The sequence below is a fragment of the Pimephales promelas genome, chromosome 11 (assembly GCF_988280905.1).
Source record: "Pimephales promelas chromosome 11, fPimPro1.hap1.1, whole genome shotgun sequence".
NCBI lineage: Eukaryota > Metazoa > Chordata > Actinopteri > Cypriniformes > Leuciscidae > Pimephales > Pimephales promelas.
This window is the reverse complement of record NC_142779.1, coordinates 29,872,057-29,898,103: the sequence shown is the minus strand read 5'-3', so window position 1 is coordinate 29,898,103 and position 26,047 is coordinate 29,872,057. Positions and strand designations below refer to the sequence as shown.

At 41.7% G+C, this 26,047-nt stretch overlaps 2 long non-coding RNA genes across 3 annotated transcripts; one reads left to right on the top strand and one right to left on the bottom strand.

The window, feature by feature from the left end:
* Positions 1–17,162: 17,162 nt before the first annotated feature.
* Positions 17,163–24,824, bottom strand: LOC148977224 (uncharacterized). Its single transcript, XR_016145602.1, has 3 exons — positions 24,239–24,824; positions 23,889–24,048; positions 17,163–17,394 (listed from the first exon to the last, which is right to left on the bottom strand). It is a non-coding gene; the product is annotated as an uncharacterized LOC148977224 (long non-coding RNA).
* On the top strand, positions 19,512–21,908 carry LOC120464174 (uncharacterized). Of its 2 annotated transcripts, XR_016145600.1 has the most exons (6): positions 19,512–19,906; positions 20,384–20,438; positions 20,899–21,022; positions 21,317–21,334; positions 21,462–21,522; positions 21,625–21,908. It is a non-coding gene; the product is annotated as an uncharacterized LOC120464174 (long non-coding RNA). The 2 variants fall into 2 exon arrangements; XR_016145601.1 differs by lacking the exon at positions 21,317–21,334 and having other exon boundaries at positions 19,513–19,906.
* Positions 24,825–26,047: the final 1,223 nt, after the last annotated feature.

Sequence of the window (26,047 nt, the reverse complement as noted above, 5' to 3'; positions counted from 1 at the left end):
CTTTCATGTTATCACTGTGAAGCTGCTTTGATACAATATGTATTGTAAAAAGCGCTATATAAATAAATGTGACTTAACTTAAAGTTCTGCATAATTAAGGGCGTGGCCACTTGAGTGACAGGTGGAATCCAGCTACTTTCACTGCTCGTCGTTTGTCTGCTGTCTGTTAGCATCTCCCTCAGCTGTGTTTCTGCTTTTTCCGGGATTATTTCATACAATTTAATACATGTATTATACCTTCGCCCATGCACACAGTCGAATTCCGTAGTATTGAGTATGGAGAGAACGACCAGCGCTGTGTTTCCAGCTGTTTCCCTCACATGGACTAATGGATTTCTGATGATTTCAGCGTGTTCTCTCCATCCATGCAATAGATGCACACCCTTGAATGACCGCGGATTTCTAGTTCATTTACTTGAACTTCTGAGGTAATATCTTTGGTTTGACCCATCTGGGAAACTGAGAGGCGGCCAAAATCAGAGAATTAAAGCTCTTTACGAACTTGACGACGTGAGATGCTGACTGACATATGTGCTTGAATCACTGTCACTCACATGCACAAGCTTAGAGCAATATTGTAAGTTACTAATACAGTTTTAACTATCACGATACACATAGTTGACTACTTGTATGTTGTGAGAAATGTGTGTGATCTGTGTTATGTAGGCTACTGTTGTATGCTCTTAACTTTGTTGGATTAATAAAGTTGATAAAAAGTAAAGTAATAGTCTCACTTTTAGTTACGTCAACTATTATAATATTTCGTAGGGCAAAAACATGAACTTTAACCATTAACTTTTTCATTGACTTTAGTTTATCAATCGGCTGTCACTTCAGCGTGAGGGCAGTAGCATAACATTAGCACCTCAGCTCCACCCACGTCCTGCCTCAGCCATTGCCTATTTTAATTGACCCGGTAGTGACGAGAGGTGACGCACTGCCAAGATGGCGACGGCAGGCCCCGCCCACTTTAGGCTTCAAAAACGCTCTTCAGAAACCCTCATGTTCCTCAACACAACAGTCTGTAGTTCACCTTCAGCCTAATATCCGTTCCTTCCTAAACTAATTAAGGAATTTCCTCATCTAACACCCATTGATTGGAATGTCTGTCATAATATTGCGCTTCCCATATTGAGGCCATATCATAGTCAATGGTAATGTTCCAGAACCTGACAACAAATTTTCATTAGTGCCAATTTTAACTAACGGGACATGTTTAGCAGAAGATGTTTTAGCGGAACATGTTTGATTACCAAAAACCATTAACAAAGATTCCGCTATGCATTCGGGAACTTGACCCATTCGAATAACCTGAATATCCTCAGCCATTTGATACTTTAGATTCTGGGCTAAAAATAAACACACCGTACAATGTGTCTCAAAATCAGACGATATTGTTATCTGCCAAATCCTTTGCAGATCCTTTAAGATGCTGACCCGCTGCTATGTAGAGGATCTTGTGAATCCTTTCCCACTCATTGTTCCCACCCACTGAGTGTTCTCACTTAGTTGATTAATTTGAGCGGTATTACTAATTTTATTAACAGAACCAAATACCCCTATATCTCCCCATATACTTCGAGGTTTACAATCTCCAGAGGTATAGCTAATATTTAACTTTTTTTTTCAACCAACCCCTTCTTTGCGTGAAATTTCCACAATAAGACTGATCAAAAACAGTAAGAAGGGATTTTAAGGTTTCTTTTGCTAACAAAATACCACGAGCTGGTTAAATAGTTGTATTTGGGCATGTTTTAGCTTTGTTTGTCTGTTCCGCAGAAAGATAAAAACACCTTTCAATTTCCCCAGTTTTTAGTTCAGTCTCAATATCCATTCTCATCTTCTGAATGCAATACTCATACATAATTTCCCTTAAATCTTGTTTTCCCAGAGGAGGTATCCCTTAGAAACCCTTCACATGGCAACACATTAGGATAAATACACCCTTGGGCCAATGAATCCCATATTGTAAGCATGTGAGTATGATTCAAAATTAAATTAAATTCCACATTAGCAGACTTTATGAGGTCTAACTCCACAACTTTACATTGTCCTTTTGAACAAATTTCTTCTCTTTGAGCACTACAAGAATAACCCCCTTCTTTTACAGGCTAAATTACTCTACTTTTGTAACATTGATGATAAGTTGCATTCTCCATAGTACTATATAATGGGTAAGTTGACATTGCTTTATTTAATTTTCAAATACATTTAAGAGAAAAGACTTGTCAATAAGTTTATTTTATTTATCAATATATTATATAACTTTTGTAGTTTGGGCAACACGTTTATTTTTGGACCTTTGTTTTCCTTTTAAATTGATGAAGGTTATTTGATTGACTGAAACCCAACCGATATCATCAATGTGCTTTGGGGGTAAAACTGGTGTATTTTGATCATGATCAATGTATTGTCACTTTAATTCAGCGTAAGCGGCACGGCCAAAATAGACTGGGTGCCGAAACTATTGCGGCACTGCGGCGTCTGACGTCACGCATGTGCATACATGCTCCTCCTTCAACTTTAGCAGTTGGAAGTTTGCGAAAACACACCATGTTTTTGTTGCTCGCCTCTCTGATGAAAATTTGTCAAGCTAAGTTTGCCAAACGTGAAAAACTCGATCATATTTATAAGAATAGTATAGGTGGTGATATTTTTTGATCAGGAATTTGCAGTGGTGTTGTCTGTGAGGACCTTTGATGAGAAACGCGGCATGCAGTGGTGACCAGGGCCTGAAATTAACACCCGACCACCTGCCAAATGCGGGTGAATTTTGCTATTGGCGGGTAACACTGTCAATCTACCTGCCACATTGGCAGGTAGCCAATGAGAATTGTGAGTGATTCATTAGGATTTTTACATTTCAAGGAAGTCCGCTATTGCGTTGGACTTTAGCTAAAATGTGGCGGCACATTACTGGGGTAAAGAGGCCAGCTAAAACAAAACAAACAGCCAACAAAAAGATGAGGATGAGAAAAAGAAAAGTAAAGAAGACATTTTATTACAAAGTGAACAATCGGCGGCAATGGCAAAGTTCGTGAGCGGCTGATTTATGACAGCGACTGTTGTTTCGTAACATTCATGCGATCAGAAAGAAGATGAGGCTCTTTTTCTGACTACTTATGCGAGTATTAAACTGTTGATGAGATGGGATGAGATAATGTAACACGTCGCTGTTGCAGGTTAAAGTACAATGACAGTTGCACAGATGTGTGTGCGTGTGCAACTGTGCATGTTGGGAGTTGGGAACCGGTGAGAAAATGTCCGGTACCCGGTAATTTTATCAGTAATAACAGTATTAATTTAGTTCATATTTAACCGTTCCTGAACACTGTAACTAAAAGCTGTTAAGAGTAAGACCTGTCTACGTGACTAAATCCGCCATCAACACAGCCGCGTGTGATTTGTTTACGAGCTGCGGTAGGTCTATCTGTTGAGTATACTATATTATAGCCTATACTATATATGTTGTGTGTGTGTGTGTGTGTGTGTGTGTGTGTGTCTGTCAAAATCAATGAATAAAAAGATTTTTTTATTAAATGTATGTTATTAGAGTTATTATTACTTGACAGCACTTAAATGTGTAGGCTATTCTTACAAGTTAAAGAAAAATATTGTGAAATTCCCGGGTTTTTTTTTTTTTTTTTTACGTTTATGAGGCAAAAAAAAAAATGGCTGGTAAAAAGTCTCTGTGGCAGGTGAATTTTTAAATCCACCTGCCACAGTGGCCGGTGGCCGAAAAAATTAACTTCAGGCCCTGGTGGTGACACTCTTTTCTTCGTTGTGGTGACTTTCGTTTTATTCTTCTTCTCTTTGGGCACGCTAATCTGGCAAGTTCCCTGTTTTATTTTCTGCAAATAGTTTTAATGTCTTCGGAGTTCATGTATTTTATGCATTTGAAAGCGAATAAGAATCTCGTGAGAAAATGAGACATTTTACAATTTTTGAAGCAACTGTATTTAGTTATTTCTTTAGATTTTAAGTCTGTCTTTTTGCATCAGTTAATGTGCATCGGTAATCTTCATCGATTTTCACATTAAAACGTTTTCGGGTAACATGTTTTAATAACCTCAAAATGGCGGGCTGTGACTCAATTCATTTGGCACGCATGAATAGACAAGTAAACTGGTGATTTTCATAGAGGTTTGACAATAATATCCTTTGTTCCATGTGCTGCACATTTTTTGTTAGAACAGGCATTTATAAAATTGTATTTACATAGTTTGCCAAAGCCATACCAGTAGCTTGTGTTATTTAGCGGAGGCATTTTTGTTCTAAGATTTGAAGACAAGCACACATGTTATAATATGATGTGTTTATCTTCTTTTTACTCACAAAGTGTTGGCACCCATTGACTTGCATTTTATAAATCACCAAGGACAGCAGGTTCAGCTAAAAAAAATTTAAGTGTTCAACTAAAGAAAGTAACCTACATCTTGGTTGGTTGAAGGGTAAGTAAACTGAACAGCACAATTTTATTTTTGGCTTTTTCCAGTGTGTCAGGTTTATACTTGTAGCTGACAGTTGAAGTTCAAAATGTTATTTTGCAGCGTTTTTTTTTTTCTCTCTACAGGATCACAAATTTAAACTGTATGCATACCTTTTCTTAATCACTTATTCGTTTATGCAGATCTGTTCAGAGTTTCATAAAATTACAAACATCAACCCGAAGAACCACTTTTATGCCGTGTTGGACCAGTATGCTCCCCGTCTTCAGAGCTTGTTCAGAAAGAAAGCTGCTCGCACAGGGGAAGTGCCTGAAGTACTGAGTCCGCTCTTCAGGATATATGACCTCCAGTTTAGTTGGTTAGACATTTGAGATGCATAGTATTGTGTAGCGGTACGGATTATATTCCATGTTAAATTAAGATTTTGGTGTCTCTAAAGGCCAATTTATACTTCTGCGTAGGGTGCGCGCAGTAGGTACGGTGTAGCATACGCACAGACGCGTCCCATGCCGCGTACTCTTCGCCGTCGCCTGACGCGCACCTCTTCAAAAATGTAACTACACGTCGCGACGACGCGGACCGCAAGATCGGTGATTGGTCGGCTTGGTAGCATCGCATTTCCTCCTACGCATTTCCTACTCCATACCTTCTCACGCATTTCCACCACTGTCTATGATTTTCACACGTACCATCTCCTCCGACGTCTTCTCTCATTTCTTCCTTTCAGTTTTAGTAATTTCACTAAAGTGAACTGTTTTTCCACCTCAATAAGCTCCAACTCAAACATGATCCACTCTCTTTCAGTCGCTATTGCTTGTAGTAACCTAGCCGTGAGGAATCTAAACACAGTGGAACATTAAAACCCTCCGCCGGCAACTAGTGTTTCGGAGCAGTACTGCAGAGCAACCAAGACCTGAACGCAGAAGTATAAATGCTCACAACGGCGTCGCCTACGTGCGTTGCCAACGCCGTACACTACGGCGTACCCTCGACGCAGAAGTATAAATTGGCCTTAATTCTCACACTGAAGGAAAAAGTGGATGTCCATGTACAACGAGCTGCTATCCTCCGTGCTCTCCCCGTCTATCTGCAAGAGGATGACTCCAACTTTCTCAAGACGTGGGATGTAAGTGTTAAACTGTTTGGTTACCAACAATCTAACATCGCCATTCAGATGTCATCCTGGTTCTAGTTCCATGTTTTTAATATATTAATTAGAATTGTAGTTACTGTATAGGATAGAATGGTTTGAAATAAATAAATATTTGTCACTTATTAGCAGTCATTCTTTCGAAGTTTTGAGTAACAGTTCTTTGATCTTGTCTTCAGGTTGAACAATCTAATGAACCAGGCATTGATGACGTACTACTCGGTCTCCTCTCCATTTGTGGCAATTCAACAGATGCCACGTTCTTCTGCCCAGAGAAGATTGCAGTTGTACTTGTGGGTAACATGGTTATTGATTTTCCCACATTCGCTGATGCATTTGTCATGCTTTTTGGACTAACTTACGCATTGGATCTTAGTTACCCAAAAGAGTTGGCCAACACATTTGACTTTACCCAGAAAGTCTTGATGTGTCTGGAGGATAGGAAGCTAATGCCCAGAGTGTTGAGTCTTAAAAATTAGCTTTTTGCAGTGGAGTAACCTCAGTGTTTGAACGACGATTACAAAGGTACTCCTTTATTTGATATTTCATTTCATTCAAAATTTCACTTTTGTCACTTTTAGTGCACACCATAGTGCAAGGATTTTTTTTGTTTTTGGAAAACAGCTTACATATGTTTTTTTAAAGGGACGCTTCACCCATTTGCATCAAGCTTTGTATCTTTAGAAACCCAGTCATATTTTTGAATGGGCATGGTTTATTCCCTTATTTTCCCCCGAGATCGGAGAAAGAAGGATTTAAGTGTTTTACTTCATGCTTATTATGATGTAAAAATCGTCATTTTGCGTCATAATAAGCAGGAAGTCACATTTCATTTAAAGTGCAGAAACTACACACATTAGCTCATTATTATTCAAGGTGTGGGACCCACTCACCCTACAGGCCTATTACAGATCAGTGGGTGGGACTTCACTTGCAGATAATGAATCAATATCAGCCATCTTGTTTGTAAGCTAAGCTAACAAGCGCTATGGAGATAGGAAGTATGATAATGATGGACAAACCTAACCATGATATGGAAGAAGAGGATTTCGAAATTATGCTACTCGAATCCGATGTTCGTGGCTATCTTTACAAGCCGCAGTATAGTGAAGAGCAGCTGAGGCTGATGGAGGAACCGGAGGTGGTCGAGGAGCCCGGACTAGGTCGAGCTGGGCGGACTGCTGGTGCATGTGCTCTCGCTGTGAACTACGGACACAGTTAGAGTCCGTCTGCTGCAGAGAATTTCAATGATGGCAATTTCTCCTGAACGAAATCTCTGAATCAGACGAGCACACAGACGTTTGTGTTGTGATGTGAACCATCTTAGTTTCGCCTGACTGAACATCCAGGTATCATGCAGTAATTTACCAAATAGAAATAAATACAAACGAGGAGTATTTCACTAATGAGTTTGCCAATGTAATGTTAGCAGCCCCTTATTGACGACTGTTGTCAACACACAACAGAAACAAAACAACATAAAATAAGGCCTGTTCGTCTCTTGATCTGCCCTGTCGTCGCTCCTCCTTTTAGTCCTCCGCTCCTCTGTGAGAGATACAGGACCGGTGCGTCTCACTGGTGTCTTTCATTATCACTCACGCCACCGGCCTCGCGCCGTCCTCTTACATCCCTCGTCCTGCTCGCCACAGCCAACTAACTATTTAATTTTGTGTGAAATGAATTTCAAACTCTGATGACAGCTAACGTTAGCCTTGTAGACGGAAGAGTAATTTCTCTGTTTGCGCAGTTCCGGATTAGTGGGTATGGCTTGCAGAGCTGTGCAATGTGGTGCATTGTGGGAGTTGTTGTCTTAAATTCAAATGCGGCCTAAAGTTATTTTCTGATTTTTCTTGGTCAAGAGGGCACCAAATTCAAAAATTCTTTTACATTTCTACTACATACATGACCCACTTTCAATGAAGACATGTTGAAGAATTCAATGAAGAATGTTGAAATGGTTGAAGTGCTCCTTTAAAGTATGATTGTTCAAAATACAGTTTAAATGTGTTTCTGTTCATGTTGGTTTTGATGTGTTAGAGTATGACAGACAATGCAGTGCTTTGCAGTTTACACTGTAATAATATCTTTAGTAGATCATTATGTGCAGTTCAGTAAATCATTGAGCAAAATGTTTGTCAATATTGGATTTTTACACTATTTTTCTATTGTGTAATTCGCAGAACAGTTTCTCAGTTGATTTGTTATGTAAAAAAAAGACTACCATGGTAGAAGTTATATATACCATTCAAAGATGATGTTTTAAAAACTTTTTTATATTTCTTTTATCTTGTATTCTAATATATAACTTTTATATTGTTAAGGTTACTACTATGTGTGAATTTTGAATAGTGTTTCTACTTGACTGGATTGGAAGTATTTACCATTGGGATATATCCATATTGTCCACTTCTAAAATTGATAGTTATCTCAGACCATTTCTGAAGGGCCTTGCACTGTATTGGAGTATTTCCAATTGAAAAACAATTTAAAGTCCCTGTAAAGTCAATTCTACAAAAAAGTTCTAAACACATTATAAATGTTACATATGTATTGCTAAAACATATTACAAAGTCTGTGAACTGTGAAGTACTGAAATGTGGAGTTAGACCGTTTAACAGTTTTTCACCATTGCAATTTTACGGATTAATTAGGCGGGGCTAAACCCCCCTATTTGATGACGCACTGAGTCTGATCTCCCCCTCTCCACACACACTCCCCGAGCACATTCGCATTCACCGCTCAATCGCTAACGACTGTCAGTACTATTAGTTACTACAACTGATCCTACAGTTTTCTAGCTAGCTATGCCTTCGACACGGACATGCATGGGCTTGCTACCTGGATGCGATCATGTACAAAACAGATCGGTATCTTCATTTAAATTCCCTTAAAAAACGATCACATCAAGAAGAGGTTTTTAGAGAGCCTAACGTTACCTTGATGAAGAGGATTCACTGATAATTCACTGATAATACGCTGTTACTGGTGAACGGGGCCGAAACGACGATGTCCCGCCTCAGCTCTCATCCTCCCGTCTCCAAAAGCTAATCTCATCTCATCTCATAATTCTTTATTGAACATGTTAAAAAAAAACAACAAAAAAACACAACAGCAAAAACTGAATTAAAAGTAAAAATAAATAGTTAATCATCAACATCAAGAAAAAAGATCATCTACAGATGGTCCAAACAACAATCATGTTCAAAGGGGGTAGGAAGAAGTTAGAATAAAATGCCATCTAATCAGCTAATATCACCGTCAACAGCTTTCCTGTGAGTGGGCGTGGTTTCAGCGCAGCCAGCGAACACGCCCCCAGCGTTTGAGAGTAGAGAATCTGCTCATTTTTTCGTGATTTTGAAAGCTTATTTTATGTACTTCCCGACTTTTTTTATCATTCAAATTTGACTGGGTGGCTAATTACACATTTTTCTGTGGTGTGACAAACTCAGAACACATTTTGACTTTACAGGGACTTTAATGTTTTGAGGTTACTTTAATAAAAGAGTAAATTGAAAAAATGTAAATTGTCTGTGTTAATCTGTTTTTATTTTATTTCAGAATGTGTTATAGTTGGAAATGTAGTTTCATTTAGTAATTTGATGACGTAAATCTAAGAACATACAAAAAAATTGAGTAATTTGTTTTTCAACTAGAGAAATTTCAACTAAAATTTCAACTAAAATGTTTTTTTATGAAGGTAAAATAAATTGTATTGTTACAAATAAATGTAGCCTAAGTTATCTTTAATTAATTAAATTACTTGATTAATAATGTTACATTAACTTGTAATATCAATTTTGTATCAGTTAACATTACCTAGTACCATTTACTTATGTTTCTGGGTTAGTTTACCTAAAAATTAAAATTAAGTAATTAATTACTCACTCACACCCATGCTGTACCAACCCCGTAAGAGCTTCGTTCATCTTCGGAACACAAGTGAAAATATTTTTGAATAAATATATTAAATATTAGCCTGACTACGTCAGACTTCCTAGTTCCGCTAATTTCATTTTGCTCCTGTAGTCAGTCTGAGTTAGCTATCTTTCAGTTTTCCACCGGTCTGAAAACAGCCGGCCAATCAACGAACAGAGGGCGGGCTGAGAGCCGTGACGTAGGAGCTAAGCGCCGAGTTTTACATTGCAGGTTAGAGAAATCGAAAACCGAAACGACCGCAGAAATGGGAAACGAGACACGGGATGCAAGTCGCTCTGTTATGGAGAACATTCCGGGGTTTTTCAAACTGAAGCAAAAGTCGTTTACAGCCATGTTCACTCTGGTATTTCGCTGGCATTATCGAGTGTTTAGAGCCAGGACCGGCGTGTGCACTTCTGCCGCTGTAGGCGAAAAACTATTTTCCCGCCCCTCTATTTGCAACGTATACCAGCAACCACAAAGACCCACATGCCATATAATGTGGAAAAAAAAAATAGTCTAAAGTCAGTGGCGCTTTGCATGTTGTTAATAATGCTATTTTAAGGGCACATGCTTCCCAGACAGCAAACTGACTACGAAATGCATCCGCCGCGGAGGTTCAGTGAACTCCGGAACGGATCAAGAAAGCGGATCCGAAACGGAGTCCACTTGCACACCGCAGCGGATACGACACGGTGGCGGCTCACGGATCCGGTCCGACATCGCTGCGGTCCCTTTATGTATCCGTACATAAATAGGTACACCCGCCCCGGCTTCGCTTTGGATCCGCGAATGAGCCACATATCTGCTCTGGGTCCGTTTTGGACCCGTACATATGAGCATCGTATCCTGCCCGGGTCCGTTTTGGACCCGTTCATAAAATTCCGTCTGCAATATTTTTTTTGTGCAATATGCAATATTTTGGTATGTGATATATTCCATTTGGTTTATGCATTTTAACCAAAGCCTACACAGTTTGCTTTTTAAGGAAATTCTCTCAACAATTATATTTTTTTTTTAAAAGGTAGAGTACAATAATACTTACTTATTCAATAAATGCATCAGTGAGTGTTGTTTTTAAACAGTTCTAAGTGCTTTAGAAAGACTATGGTAAGTAGTGCTACAAGATGTTCTCTGATTATAAATATGCTACAGGCCACTGGAATTTGTAAAGGGAATGTCTCTGAATTGGAAAACAAAGTGTACCCAGATAGCAAACTGACACTGAATCAACGTGGAAACATGACATCGAAACAACGTTGATCTGACATTGTTTTGCTCATCGAATTAACGTTGAACCAACGTCAGACGCGTCTTTCTTTCAAAACTAACGGAAAATCAACTTGAAATCAACGCGTTGTTTCAACGTTATGAAAGCAAACCAATTTTCGATTTTCATTTAGCTTTGAAGAATGCCGCGTCTGACGTTGGTTCAACGTTAATTCGATGAGCAAAATCAACGTTGTTTCAATGTCATGAGAGACGTCATTTCCACGTTGATTCAATGTCAGTTTGCTGTCTGGGTAGCTTGCGACAGACTAGTTAAATGAAAACTGAAACAATTTTATTTAATAAAACAACACATTTTATTTAACATAACAACACATTAAAATATAGCCTAATTCAGCCTGGTTAGACCGGTTGGTCAGGCGCCTCCTCGCCGCACCACGGTCTGCAGCCAAGTTGAACCATCTTATGGCATGGCGTTGAATGTCTGTTTCACGAGTTCACATTTACATCAATTAAACAGAGTAAAGATTATGCGTATTTGGCGTGCTGTCCAGGGGGAAGGCTCCGAGCTCGGAATTTTTGCCCGAACCCAGAGTGCCCCCCCCCCCCTCGTTGTTGTAAGAGTATTTAGGAGAAGAAGTGAGGAGATGGGGTGGTGGTGGGATGCTGTTAGACTGTCAATGAACTGAGTTAAGTTTGCTGTATATATACCTCTTACTTCATTGATTGGGAGTGCGCTCCACTCGTGTCTAATTAGGCTTGATTACCTGAATGTGCTCCACCTGTGTTTAATTCTGAACATGCTCCTCCCGAACTTTGTTAGTAAAACATCATTTCACGAGTTCACATTTACATCAATTAAACAGAGTAAAGATTATGCGTATTTGGCGTGCTGTCCAGGGGGAGGGCTCCGAGCTCGGAATTTTTGCCCGAACCCAGAGTGCTCCCCCAAAAGCAAAAGGCAAAGGACAGCCGCCAGACTAAAGACCCCCCAAAACGCAGAATTTTGGCGGGCTGGGTCCATTTGAATTGTACCGTTCTTAGCGAGCGCATCTTACTGCGTCGAACGGGCGAGCCCTTACTGGCCTATGGATGAGGAACAGCTTGATTGATGCCGCCTGACCAGGAGGGCCCGTGTTGCCTCTGGCGGAAGCAGCTTACTGCGCTGGGCGGACGGGCCCTACTGGTTGACGAATGAGGGGTGACAAGATTTGGGGATGCCCAACCAGGAGGGCCCATGTAGCTTCCGACGGGAGCAGCTCACGGCGTCGGGCTGATGGGCCCTACCGGCTGACGGTGGAGTGTTTTGGAAGCCCAGACTGGAGATTTCTTGCGGACCGCTGGGAAATCGATACCTGTTAGATGTAAAAGAGAAACATAGATGAATGCCATATCCGCTTGGAGACCAATGCTCGCTTGGCAGAAAAAGAGGAAACATAGATGCATGCAATGTCCGCTGGGAGACCAATGCTTGCTGGACAGAAAAAAGGAAAGATAGATGCATGCAATGTCCGCTGGGAGACCAATGCTCACTGGACAGAAAAAGGAAACTTGGATGCTTGCAATGTCCGCTGGGAGACCAATGCTCGCTGGACAGAATCATGCAATGTCCGCTGGAGACCAATGCTCACTGGACAGAAAGAGAGGAAACATAGATGCCTGCAATGTCCGCTGGGAGACCAATGCTCGCTGGACAGAATTAAGCAATGGCCGCTGGGAGACCAATGCTCGCTGGACAGAAAAGAGGAAACAGCTGCCTGCAATGTCCGCTGGGAGACCAATGCTCGCTGGACAGGATTATGCAATGTCCGCTGGGAGACCAATGCTCGCTGGACAGAAAAAGAGGAAACATAGATGCATGCAATGTCCGCTGGGAGACCAATGCTCGCTGGACAGAAAAGAGGAAACATAGATGCATGCAATGTCTGCTGGAAGACCAATGCTCGCTGGACAGCAAATGCTTGCTGGACGGAGAAAAAGATAATATAAGTCTTCTACAGGGAGAGTTTTTGCTTCGTCTGCTGGGAACTAGATCACTGGATGAAGGAAGAGCACCCAGGTGGACGACCCGGAGGGTTTTATTCGATGAGGGTTTGGTGGGCTTTTTTAATGTGGAACCGGTTGGTCCTGATGTAGCTTTGGAAAGCGTCTGAGGACCATCTTCCGAGAGCTTGGATCTGCTGCTGGGAGAGGCCTTTTTGGGCTGCTGAGGTTGCTGCTCCGATGCGGAAAGAGTGACTGGGGAAATGTTTTGCTTGGATGCCTGACTGTTGAAGAACGAGTTTGAGATGTTTCTGGAACCAAAAGCGTGTCACAGGTTTGTTGGAGTCATCTAAAAATAGGGGATCAAGAGGGGATTTAGCCTGGGAGCTTCTCCACTGAAGATATGCCTGAATGGATTGGTATGGTTGGATTGGCGATGGGAGTTTGAAGATGTAGATGAAATGGCCTTTTTTGAATTGGTCTGTCTTGCTTTGCTTAATTAAGTATGAGATGGTTTCACTATCCAGTACTGCTAAGTCTGAGATGGTGGGGTGGACTCTTGGGTCGAATTTGGAAGTGATGGCGAGTTCCGAGCATCTAAGAAAGCCAAAAAAGGCTAGAATAAACATAGCATAGAGTGTGCGGGCTGTCTCGAGAGTCTGGTAGACTGTGCGGAGGGCATGAATACATTTTGTGAGAACATCTAGTGTTATGGGTTGTCTGGTGTCAGGATGGGTGGGATGGGATCATTGAATTCCTTTGACCAGAAGGGAGGTCTGTGAATTATTTATCTCTGGAGAGGGAGCGCCGTACATCAATTTATGGAAAAACTGGATGCCGCTCAGGTAACCTTTGATGGATCCAACTTGAAGGCCCTTAATGCTGTTAAGGTAGGAGATGAATGAGGTGATTGAAAGGAGAGAAAAATCAGGGAATGGCAAGTTGTATGAGAAGTGGAATGCTTTAAAACACCTCCAAGCTGTCACATAAGATTGGAGGGTCCTGGGAGAAACTGCTTGGAGGATGGTGTCCAGTGATGCGTCGAGGAGTTGTTTTAGAGGGTGGGTTACGGGAATATTAGTTCTGAATAGTGAGGTACTGGAGTTGGGAATTGGTCTGCCTCTGGAGCCAGCGTCCTGAATTTCTGAAAAAGAAAACGAGACAAGGAGTCAGCGATTTGATTTTCAGACCCGGGGATATGTTTGGCAATTATGATAAACTGATCACACGCTGAGATCCAGATTAGGCGTCTTAAGAGTGGCATCAGGGCGGGTGAATGGGAACGGCCTTTATTAATGCATTCAACAGTTGCTTCATTGTCACAATGCACTAAAACGCTGCTGGTGGCCCATTCTTTCCCCCACAGGAAGGCTGCTACCACGAGAGGGTAGAGCTCAAATAGGGCTGAGGACTGAGTCGTGTCTTGGAGTTGGGGGGGCCACGGAGATGCGAACCAGTGTCCTTGGTAGAAACCCCCGAAGCCGATTGAGGGGGCCGCATCTGTAAATAATTGGATATCGACTGGAGATAAAACGAGATTGTTATAGAAAAAGGACAGGCCATTCCACTGTTTAAGGAAAGTTATCCATAACCTGAGTTCATCGCGGCACGTCTGAGTTATGGAAATTAGGTCTTCTAGTGCGTTTACTGAAGAGGCGAGTGAGAGGAGATGCGAAATGAAAGGGCGGCCTTGTGGAATGATGCGCATTGCGAAGTTTAGGTGGCCGAGCAGGGATAAGAGTTCGCGTTTGGAACAATTTGAGCGGTCAATGAGGGTAGATGAGACGAGTATGATCCTGTCAATTTTTTCCTTTGGCAGGGAAGCCTGGAATTGTACTAAATCTAAGTTAATGCCGAGGAATTCGATGGATGTGGTGGGACCCATGGTTTTCTCCTGGGCGATGGGGATCCCAAGCTCCGAAAAAACATTTTGAACGGTGAGGAAATGCGCGGCTGGGATGGCATCGGGAGGCGAAATGATTAGGAAATCATCTAGCAAGTGGATGAGGTGAAGAATCGCGTAATTGTTAGACAAAATCCAGCAAACAGCTTCTGATAGCATGTCGAAAATTTTGGGGCTGCTTTTGCATCCGAAAGTTAAGCGTACGGAAAAATAAAATTTTCCTTGCCAGCGTACACCGAATAAGTGCCATGAATCTGGATGGATGGGCATCACTTTGAAGGCAGAAGTGATGTTGATTTTTGCCAGCCAAGCTCCCCGACCCGCAGTTTTTATCATGTCGATCGCCTGGTCTACGTCATGGTATTTGAGAGAAAATTCGTCAAGGGGGATCAAGCTGTTAATGCTTGGGAACGGGGAATCATGTGGAGCTGATAGATCAATTATAAGGCGTTTTTTACCTGAAAATTTTCTTGTGGCCACTCCAATGGGGCTGATACGAAAAACTTCGAAAGGAGGATTGTCGAAGGGACCAATCATAAAGCCTGACTTCTTCTTCTTTTTCAGATGGGTGTCTGGGTGATGAGCTAGTTCGATCGCTAGGCGAGAAATATTCACGGGAGTCGACAAGTAATTTTTAGATTTTTTATTGACTGCTTTGTACACTGGGCAAACATGGCGGGCATGGGCACCGCCGCAGAAATTGCAGACATGGAGAAACCGGCAACGCTGTCTGAAGCACCTCCCATGGTTAAAACTGTTGCACAGCTGCCTGCTGTTTGAAAAGGAGGCTGTCTGCTGTCTCCCTCCATCGGGATTTTCATGGGTTGTAGGTCTTGGCACATAGCTGGTTGATTTAACTGGGGCTGAGTCTGGGCAGGGGGGGATGGAGGGGTTGACTTGAGGGCATGTCGTGGTTGAATGTGCCACTGACCTGCATACCGCACATGAAATGTTCTTGCAGCCTAGGAAAACCCTGCTGTGTAGATCTGGATCAAGAGCGCCCCAGTAAGGACATTGGTTCCATTGGGCGACCCGGACAGAACACTTGGCGGAGAAGAGCTTGTGGTAGGTGTAGAAGTGCCCTCCTCCATAGGACAGCGCAAGTTCGTCTATAATTGATAAGTAGTCGTTTAATTCACGCCGCCTATGGGGGAAGGCTGAGCAGATTACTTCAGTGAAACGGCTGAAAGCAATTGTGAACTCGGAAAAAGAAAGTAAACGTGATGAATGCGGATTTGGGTTTTTTAAAGTGACAGAAAAATCCCCACAATCTATTTGGCGGTTTGATTCGGTTACAGGTAACAGAGAGAGAAGAGATGAGAGATCTACGTCTGCACCTGACAGGATCTGTGCTCGGATGTTGTGGGACACTGGGGGTGGCTCTGCAGCAACGGCGTTCGATGGGACGGGCATCTGAGTTGCTGTGAAGAGAGAGTGCTGAGATTTTGCCTGGAGAAGAGAGCTGAAAGGAACCAAAGCCGGGGCTGCAATTGTCAGCGGAGGCAGCCTCACGCTTGAATCGGCCTCTGGGGCTTGGGGAAGAGGGTTAAAAGTATGAGAAGGAAAGGAAGGTTGAAACTGGGAAGAGTGGGCTCATGCTGCAAGCGGAGGCAGCCTCACGCTTGCTTGAGCTACTGGAGCTGCTGGCCACTGAAAAAAAGAGGGATTAGTAGCTGTTGCGAAAGCAGGTTATAATGATTGGGCCTCCAATGCTAGCGGAGGCAGCCTCACGCTAGCATCTGGGACAGGTGCTGGAGGCCACTGAAAAGAAGAGGGATTAGTAGCTGTTGCAAAACTATGTTGAAATGATTGGGCTTCCATTTCTAGCGGAGGCAGCCTCACGCTAGCATCTGGGACCGGTGCTGGAGGCCACTGAAAAGAAAAAGGATTATTAGGAACAGCAGGACCCATGTTCTGATATGCTGAGGGGAGGTCGGCGGGCCTGGTTTCGGCCAAAGCTGCAGCCTGCTGGCGAGGTCTGACGGCAGAAGGAACTGGGGCGCGGCCCAAGCTTGCTGAAGGCCTTCCGCTGCGGTTTGATGCTGGAAGAGAACTAGATTTAGTACGCTGGGATGGTGGTGTTGTCCAGCGAGGTGAATCCTGAGCTTTACTTTGCCTGCTGGTCCTTTTCGGGGCCGGCATGGACTTCGGAGAGAGGTTAGTCGATTGCAAGGATACATAGAGGGCATATAGTTCCTTTGTTCATCCTTCGCGAGAACTGAACATCCGAATTTATCAGCGCTTGCCTCAATCCTAGAACTGTCCACTTTGCAATTGGTGGAATTGTTGGGACTGCCGAGCGATAGGAAGAAGCAGGGGAGGGATTGTGATGTCTCGCTGGTGGAGGCGAGGGCTGGCCTCTGCGTCTAGGCGAGCGTGTAGCTGTTCGGGTAGGCAGGCGGTCGCGTGGAGAAGCCTTGGGATCAGTTGAAATGTTGGGCGGAGAAGGAGTGGTCCTTGGGTCAGCTGATTCTGGCTGAGGATCCGGTGAGAAGTTGGATTCATCATCGGATGGGAAGAGCTGGAGTTGAGACATGGTAGCAAAAAGGTCGAACCAATATGCTGTTAGACTGTCAATGAACTGAGTTAAGTTTGCTGTATATATACCTCTTACTTCATTGATTGGGAGTGCGCTCCACTCGTGTCTAATTAGGCTTGATTACCTGAATGTGCTCCACCTGTGTTTAATTCTGAACATGCTCCTCCCGAACTTTGTTAGTAAAACATCATGTCTGTGCGACACAAACCATTTGCACGTACAGCACCTGTAAGCACAAAATTAGGTTTTAAATTCAGCATGCAATTGGGCTACTTATGACTTAAGCCAGCACTGCCCAATTCTTGGCTGGAACGAATCAGTGTTGCCAGGGCATCTTTTGACTTCATCTGCTTGGGAAAATAAGCTGGTGTTACAATTGCTGCAACTCAAAAGTACATACTTATGAGTGTGTAGTAAAAGAGTAGGCAAGCTTAACGGACAGATCTGTCATGTGCATCCTGTCACTGTAAACTGCCCTGTCAATCATCTCGTCACAGATAAAATCCTCCATTCAATTGAATTTGATTTCTTACCGTTTCGGAGGGAAATGTTATCGCACGTTTATCTGCCAGTTGTGGGTCTTTCATGCAGATACTCTCCTCATGTTTGCAATTTGAATGTAATGATGCATTTAAAAGTTTTTACCCTTTACACGGGAACACGACGGTGGAGCGGCGTTTTTAAGATTTCCACTTCTTTGCGTTTTTAAGCCGTAAAGGTTGTGTGGTGTGCGCGTGTGCATGCATGTGGGGTGGGGTATGTGGTGCGCGTGTGGGGTGTGTGGTGTTTGGTGTCCGTGGTGGGGTGTGTGGTGTTGGGTGTGCGTGTGGCATGTGTATGCGTGTGGGGTGTGTTGCAGAGTGTGTGTGTGCGGTGTTGGGTGTGCATGTGGGGTGTATGGTGTGCGTGTGGGTTGTGTGGTAGGTGATGTGTGGGGTGTGGTGTGTGTGCGTGTGGGGTGTGTGGTAGGTGATGTGTGGTGTGTGTGCGTGCGTGCGTGTGGGGTGTGTTGCGGTGTGCGGTGGTGTTGGGTGTGTGTGGTGTTTATGTGTGTATGGGGTGTGTGGTGTGCGTGCATGTAGGGTGATGTGTGTGGGGTGTGTGGTGTAAGGGTGTGTGATGTGCGTGCGTGTGGGGTGTGTGGTGTGCGTGCGTGCGTGCGTGTGGGGTGATGTGTGTGGGGTGTGTGGTGTGAGGGTGTGTGATGTGTGTGTTGTGCGTGCGTTTAGGGTGTGTTGCAGTGTCCGTGAGCGGGGTGTGGATGTGAGGTGTGTGGTGTGAGTCAAGTCAAGTCACATTTATTTATATAGCGCTTTTCACAATACAGATTGTATCAAAGCAGCTTCACACTGATAACATGAAAGTAGCACAACACAGATCAACAACATTGCTAAACACTAAATAACCCCAACTGAGCAAGCTCAAAGCAAGCCAAAAGCAAGGCGACAGTCACTGCATGAAAAGTGGGATTTTCGTCAGTAAGCGGCACTGTAGATTGTCGTGGAAGTTCAGGTTTACGACTGCACACGGCAATTTACAGGCAACACCCAAAACTGCCGTGAATTGCCGGAAATTGACGTAGGCCTTGCTTGCCAGTTGTCCCCCCATGACCCCCCTTTTCCTAAATCTAGAGGAGGCTTTGACATGTAAATGAAAATGCTGAGAGCTATACACATGCAAATAAGGGTAGGGGAGTTTCACCCCAGGTAACATTTTTCTGAAAGATATACCTCATTCTAGGACAATCTCTGGTAGAAATAGATCAGGCTCACAGTGTTTTTTGTTTTGTTTTTACATTACACATAATGCACAACAATTACAACAATAGCATGATATCCAAAAAGATAACAATCAACAAATAATAATTTCACTATAAATGAATAAGAAAAAATAAAAATAGGACAGAATTGAAAAAATAAAATAAAAAGGGGAAAAGGACTATCTATTAATGATTTAAGAGAAAGCTAGAAACCAGTAATTTGTACTACTTAAAGAAAGAAAATAGCATACACATTAATTCACTTTTCAATTAGCTTCAATATTCTTTATACAATTGTATCACTACATTTTTTATCGATAGAGAGACTCAATATACAACTGAAAATCAGACCAAAAAAAAAAAAAAACTTCAAACAAGGTTTAGAATTATTAATTTTACTCTTATGAATATGAAATTTACCTAATAAAATTATAGGATTCATCATAATATTTACAGAAGCAGTTTTCAAATTATATGATAACATCTTTGGATGTTAATTCACAGTTATAACCAGATGTTTTTTTTTTTTTTGGGGGGGGGGGGGGGGGGTTTACTGGTTTATTTATTTTAAGTAGCCTAATCAAGTTATTTATTTATGCACACCCTGTATTTGTATTTTTCATTTCATGGTAGCCTATATTAGGTCTATCCACCTTATTCCTAATTTAAAAAGAACTAACAGCAACAGAAAAGTCATGGACAGCCGAGGTCGGACAACTCTATCAAGAGCTTTGATTTCAACCACAGTCGAAATCCAGTGAACGTCACTCTGATTGGCTGAGGCAACATATCATCATAACCCAACCTGTAAAGCCAGCCACTCTGATAGGCCGAGGCAACATGCGAGCCATGTGGCGCGAGCGGCGCGATTCAGCGTGTTTTTCACATGGTTGGTTTTTCAAGCAGAAAATAACGGCACAGATATTCAGCCTACATCGCCGTCATGATCACTGGTGAACCCATCTCCTCTAAATTGAAGGTAAGTTCGTCCAATCTAGTGAATTCTATGTCCATGTCTACTTATGCTAGTGTTTGGTAGTTTAGCGTTATTGTCTTAAACTTCACAAACCTGCTGTGATTACTGCCGCGAATGTTCAAGGGCGTTAACCTTAACGGCACAGTTTTTTTGTTTTGCGTTAGCTTGCTGCTCTTAATTCTTGACACTAAATTGTATTTTGCACGTTGTTATCTGGCTGCTAGGTAGCTACCATTCTTTGCTAGTAATCAAACTAACTCGTATTGGGTGTTCAACGGGCTTTTCCCAATGCGTGCTACTCTGAATATCGTCAGAAATTATATGTGCCAGGATCATACAAACTCAAAGTTCGTAATGTGCTTGTATGCTCTAGTGTAGGCTATCCTTGTTTGTAAAACTGCAACGCTGTTGTGTGATGGAGTGAAATCTTTAACTCCATCTGTTTGTGATGTTTGTTAACGCATTTGTTTTGTCTCTCAGGTGCTGTAAGGAGTGAGGTGCCCTTCCCTGATAGGAGAAAAAACACCTAAACAAGGTAACGTTACGTGTTGTGATCTCATCCTCTTTTCTTTTGATCAGGCCCCAGTCAAATAAACAGTAAAACTAAACTAATTTGGTATTAACGTCTGTGTTTACGGATGACTTTGAGAGTAAGACAGTGGTGAAAACGCCAAAGAGAACTGGAACATGGCATGTTATATTCATAAATGTTTGGCCAAGTTTATATGTTACTAGGTCCAGTGTTCGATTCACCTTTAGGTCCTGCACAGAGATTGTTCGAGGCACACCTTCAGGTCCAGACATGATGGGTCACGGCACGTGCGAGGCACACAGTCTTCAAATCACTGCTATTACTTTGAATCTGAATCAGAAAGAGCTTTATTATCTAGTGTGCTTGCACACATAAGGAATTTGTTTGTGTGCTGAGGCTTGCAGTGCACATATACTAACACAACAGGAAACGTATTATAATTACAAAATTATTTTAATTTCAGGTATAACCATATGGAACTAATAAATCCATGAAGACCGATCCCGTAGTGATGCCCCCAGTCCCCCGCCCAGGTCCAGACATGATAAAAGAGTACAGCGCAGTGATCTCAGCACATGACAGGCACGGTGAGTTGTCGGCTGCGTTCAAGCTCATTTAGGATTATTTTGCTATTCAGGTGGTGGTCATATGACCCTGGATGCCTGTTACACAGTGTACACATTGCTTTGAACAAGAAATCAAGTAATTTAGAATTTTTTTACAATTAAGGCCGCAATTTTCATCAAAGTACTTTGCAGTTCACCAAGTTTTATAGATATATCTCTAATTGTTACAATATTGCAGATTTATTATTTATCATCTTATAAATATGTTCAGTTTCATCATTTGATAACTTGTATAACACATTTTTTGTGGTGTAGATGCAGTGACTGAGACTGGTAAGTATTGATCTATTGGCAGTGGAGAAGACACTTTTAATAGACACCTTCTCTCTTGTGAGCTAGCAAACTTTGCTATTCTAATTAGAGCATTGCAAACCTCACCAAATGTGTTTGTTTATTTCAGTGTTCCAGAAAAATGTCCTGAAACTACTGGTCGACATCCGCCATCGCCTGAAGGAAACCAGGTAGTGGATGCAAAGGAAACATATTTTTGCTTACAAATGTGGGGACTTGGGGCAGATTGTCTTTGCATACATCTAAATCATTGGTCTTTTTCAACTTTGCAGAAGGGATCATGAAATTTGGTTCCATAGCCACTGAGGTGTATGTACATCAAGGTGAACTTGTGTGAGCACCTCAAGCACGCGTCGCAAAGACTTGGAGGTGGAGGATTCACTACGCCCCGATGAGCCTACAGGACTTGAATTAAGAGTTTTAAAGGGATAGTTCACTTTAAAATTAATTTTTGATATGTTTTAGCTTACCTCAAGGGCATCCAAGATGTAGGTGTCTTTGTTTCCACAGTAGTTTCAATTTTTATATTTTTACGTCAAACCATTCTTGTCTGTCAGTCATATAATGGAAATCTATGGGGATCTCTTAAAAGAGCATGGACAGAGAAATCCAGATTAAACATGATTTAATGACTCGTAACTGTAAGTACACATTGATGGCTTAAGATACGAAACGAGCGGTTTGTGTGAGAAAATGAACAGTGTGTGTATGTATGTATATATATATATATATATATATATATATATATACTGTATATATAAACTGTTTGTTTTCTCTCACAAATCGCTCGTTTCGTGTCTTAGGCCATCAATGTGTACTTAATTTATGAGTCATTAAATCATGTTTAATTTGGACTTCTCTGTGCATGCTCTTTGAGGTGGTGACCATAGACCTCCATTATATGACTGACAGACAAGAACGGTTTGACCTAAAAATATCAAAATTGAAAATATTGTGGAAACAAAGACACCTACATCTTGGATGCCCTTGAGGTAAGCTAAAACATATCAAAAATTAATTTCAAACTGAACTATCCCTATAAATTACATCCTTATTATTTGTTCACAATTCTGCCTCCACTGTACATTGTGTTTGATATATCTGGTGCCCAATTCTGATGCCATTCAGGGCAATTTATTTTTGAATAAAGATGCAATATATTATTGATTTATTTGTATAACTGTAGTGCTTTATGTATGTTATCCCATGTTTCCAGAGGGTGGAGGACATGTTTTCTGTGCTTTGAAGATGTTCTCCTATGCTTTGTACATTGTGTGTTTGTTCTAATAAAGCTATTTCTTTGAATAAACAGTATCTGGCATATGTTCCTTTCCTCAATAAATTCATGTCCTTGATGGTAATAATAGTTTAGTCCATAGGATAACAATGACATGAATATACAACATAATAGCATATCATATGAATATATATAAATAAATAATTATTATTATAATTTTATGTAAGCTGACCAATAATAACAGATCTGCCAACCAATCACGAGTGATTATCTTGTTTAAATGTAGTGAATTTCAACCAATACTGAGTGAGGAAATTCAAGCCATTCTCTGGCAAGGCGCGCGCAGTGCTGCTATTCATATGCTAATTAGGGCCATTCACACCTCCGCGAGCGCTCCATGCATACGTCATGGTTCGTTTCCGTCAATATGTGGCACAGTGGAACGCGACGTTCACAGTCTGTAAATTGTCGTTAACTGCCGAAAATTAGGGAGATTTCCGACAGTTTACGGGGACGAAAATCCCACTTTTCATGCAGTGAGTGGCAAGGAACCAAAACTCCATCAGATTGGATGGAGAAAAAACCTTGGGAGAATCCAGGCTCAGTCGGGGGCCAGTTCTCCTCTGGCTTACATTCATATTGTTTAAATATAAATATTAAATATAAATATTGTTTATGAATCAAACGGCGCCATAACATATCGCAGGCGTTGAGTCGTCTCTTCACAGGCGTTGAGTCGTCTCATCACAGGCGTTGGGGCATCCGAAATCCCCGTGAGAGGCTGGACACAAAACTGGACCTGACGAACGCCATTTTTCTCGGGACAAGCGTCCCGAGATAACAGCAGAAAGGCAGATGGGAAATAATTAGCATAGCTGATGTTCATAATGATTTCAGTTATAACTCACAAACTCTCCCTAACCTGAACTCTCCGCAACCCAACCATACGCGCCGACCCGTTTGTCTAAAAGGCTGTCGAGCCCCACTGGTGCGTTAAGCAGTTTCAGTGGCAAACGGTTCCGTATGGCATAACAGAGGACTAAAAGGTAAGCATTATGTGAATGCTTGACTAAAGAGAAGCGTCTTTAATCTAGTTTTAAACTGTGTCAGCGAGTCAGAGCCTCGGACCGTATCGGGAAGGCCATTCCAGAGTTTTGGAGCTAAATGCGAGAACGCCCTCCCTTACTGGACTTCGATATCCTAGGAACATGTGTAAGGTAACACACTTAATGTGTAAGTGTGTGGTGTGTGTGGGGTGTGCGTGTTGCAGTGTGTGTGTGTGTGTGTGGGGTGACTTACGGTACATCAGTGTCTTTGAGTACATGAGACCGAATGCCCTCTTGCCATTCGCCCCCTTCCAGCTAATGTTCTTGGCCACTTCTTCAGTGAACATTCAAGAGAGGATGTTCCACGCTACTCTCTTCAAATCTTGGCCACCAATCGTGGCCAAAGAAGAAATCTAAAAGTAAGTCACAAAACACCTTAAAATACAGACAAGGTATAAAGCCTTGATGTAATAACTTGTACGGCAATCTTTGCCCCACCTCCACCCCAGCACTTTACCAAATAGAGTTGAGAGTGACTTTGCATTTAATACTGACGTCACTATGCTCCAACAATGAAATACATATCCTAAATGTTGATCTTACCTTACACATGTGGGTTAGGTCCTCAGCACAAGATCTAATAACAAACTGCAAAGAAAACAGAATTATGTTAAATTGTGATTAGGATTTTGGATACCAGTATGCAGCTGAAGTGGCATGACGTTATAGCTCAGTCTGTTCTGTCGAGCGAGCTGGTGGAATCAAAAAAATAAATAAATTGATGAATATGGTGCTGTTCTGCAAAACTAAAATTATTTTACCATCAACACACTATTAACTGTTTGATAGAATAATTCCAGGTGGTAAATATCTGGAACACACATTTCACCATAGTAGGAAAAAATGCATACTGGTAGTCAGTGGGGATTGACTTCTGTTTGATTAAAACATTCTTCCAAATATCTTCCTTTGTGTTCAGCAGAACAAATAAACACATAGAGGTTTGGAACAACATGAGGGTGAGTAAATACTGACAGAATTTTCATTTTTGGGTGAACTAACCCTTTAAAAGTAGGCCTGTAGGCCAAATATAGGCTACGTAGACTGTCGTATACGTCAAGTAAACTGCTTTTTTAGGCTATATTTTAGGCCATATTTCGGAGTAGTATAGGCTAAAAGTAACTTAGACTGAACATATTTTAGTATTTCTATATTTCTATAACTTCTGTTAGCACACTTAAATTAACTTTCTGTGAGGGCCGGATTCTTTATTTGATTCCAGAAAAAAAAAAAACGGATGTCCTCTGCACATTAGTCAAATAAAAACAATAACATTAATCATCAAGACATTTATTTCATCTTGTAAACTGGGATCACATTTGAATGCCCAATAGCGAGTCAACACAGTCTGCAAATTATCCTTAAGCTAGCACAAGTTACTGCAATGAATTTACGGATAACTTTCCCATTTTACCAAAACCTTCGACAATGCACATAGATTATATTTCAATGACAGATATAACATTTATAAAATATACGTTAACGTTACACTTACCTGGCAGTCTTCACGCGAAGGAGCTGCGACTGTACGGCGTCCGTTAAGGCGAGTCCGAAGTGCGGATCCGTAACGTTATGTGATCTGCTCTGGGTCCGCTGATTAAAAGCGCTTAAAAAATCAGGATTCTTTGATTCCAGAGAAAAACGGATGTCTTCTGCACATTAGTCAAATAAACGATATAACGTTAATCACCATCAAGACTTTTTTTCATCTTGTAAACTCGGATCACACTTTCCCAAATTAAAACAAGTAAACATAGGACATCCCTGACGTGACGTCACAACATACGGGCATTTGCTGACCCGGCGCCATTGCTGAGGGCAAAACATTAGAAGAAGCAATACAAGTTAAACGAAATGAAATGAGTTTCGTGCTAAAAAGTGAAAATGGTCATCTCCTGCTGGGTCAATGGATGAAAAAATCGTGCCACAGACATTTATTTAATCTTGTAAACTCGGATCACATTTGAATGCCCATCAATAGCGAGTCAACAGTCTGCAAATTATCCACATCGTTAGCACTTAAGCTAGCACAAGTTACTGCAATGAATTTAACGTTACGCATAACTTTCACAAATTAAATCAACTAAACATAGGACATCCGGGATAGAGCTCGAATATAGGGAATGTGAATTAAAATCAGGCACTGGGCTACTTTATGCACCACAGGCTATTCTGATACTCCAACTCCTTATAAAATGGCAACCAAAATCCGCGAAAATTTTACCAAAACCTTCGACAAAGCAGGGTACACCACTATGATTATATTTCAATGACATATAACATTAATAAAACATATCTTAACGTTACACTTACTTCACAGTCTTCACGCGAAAGAGATGCGACTATCCGTAC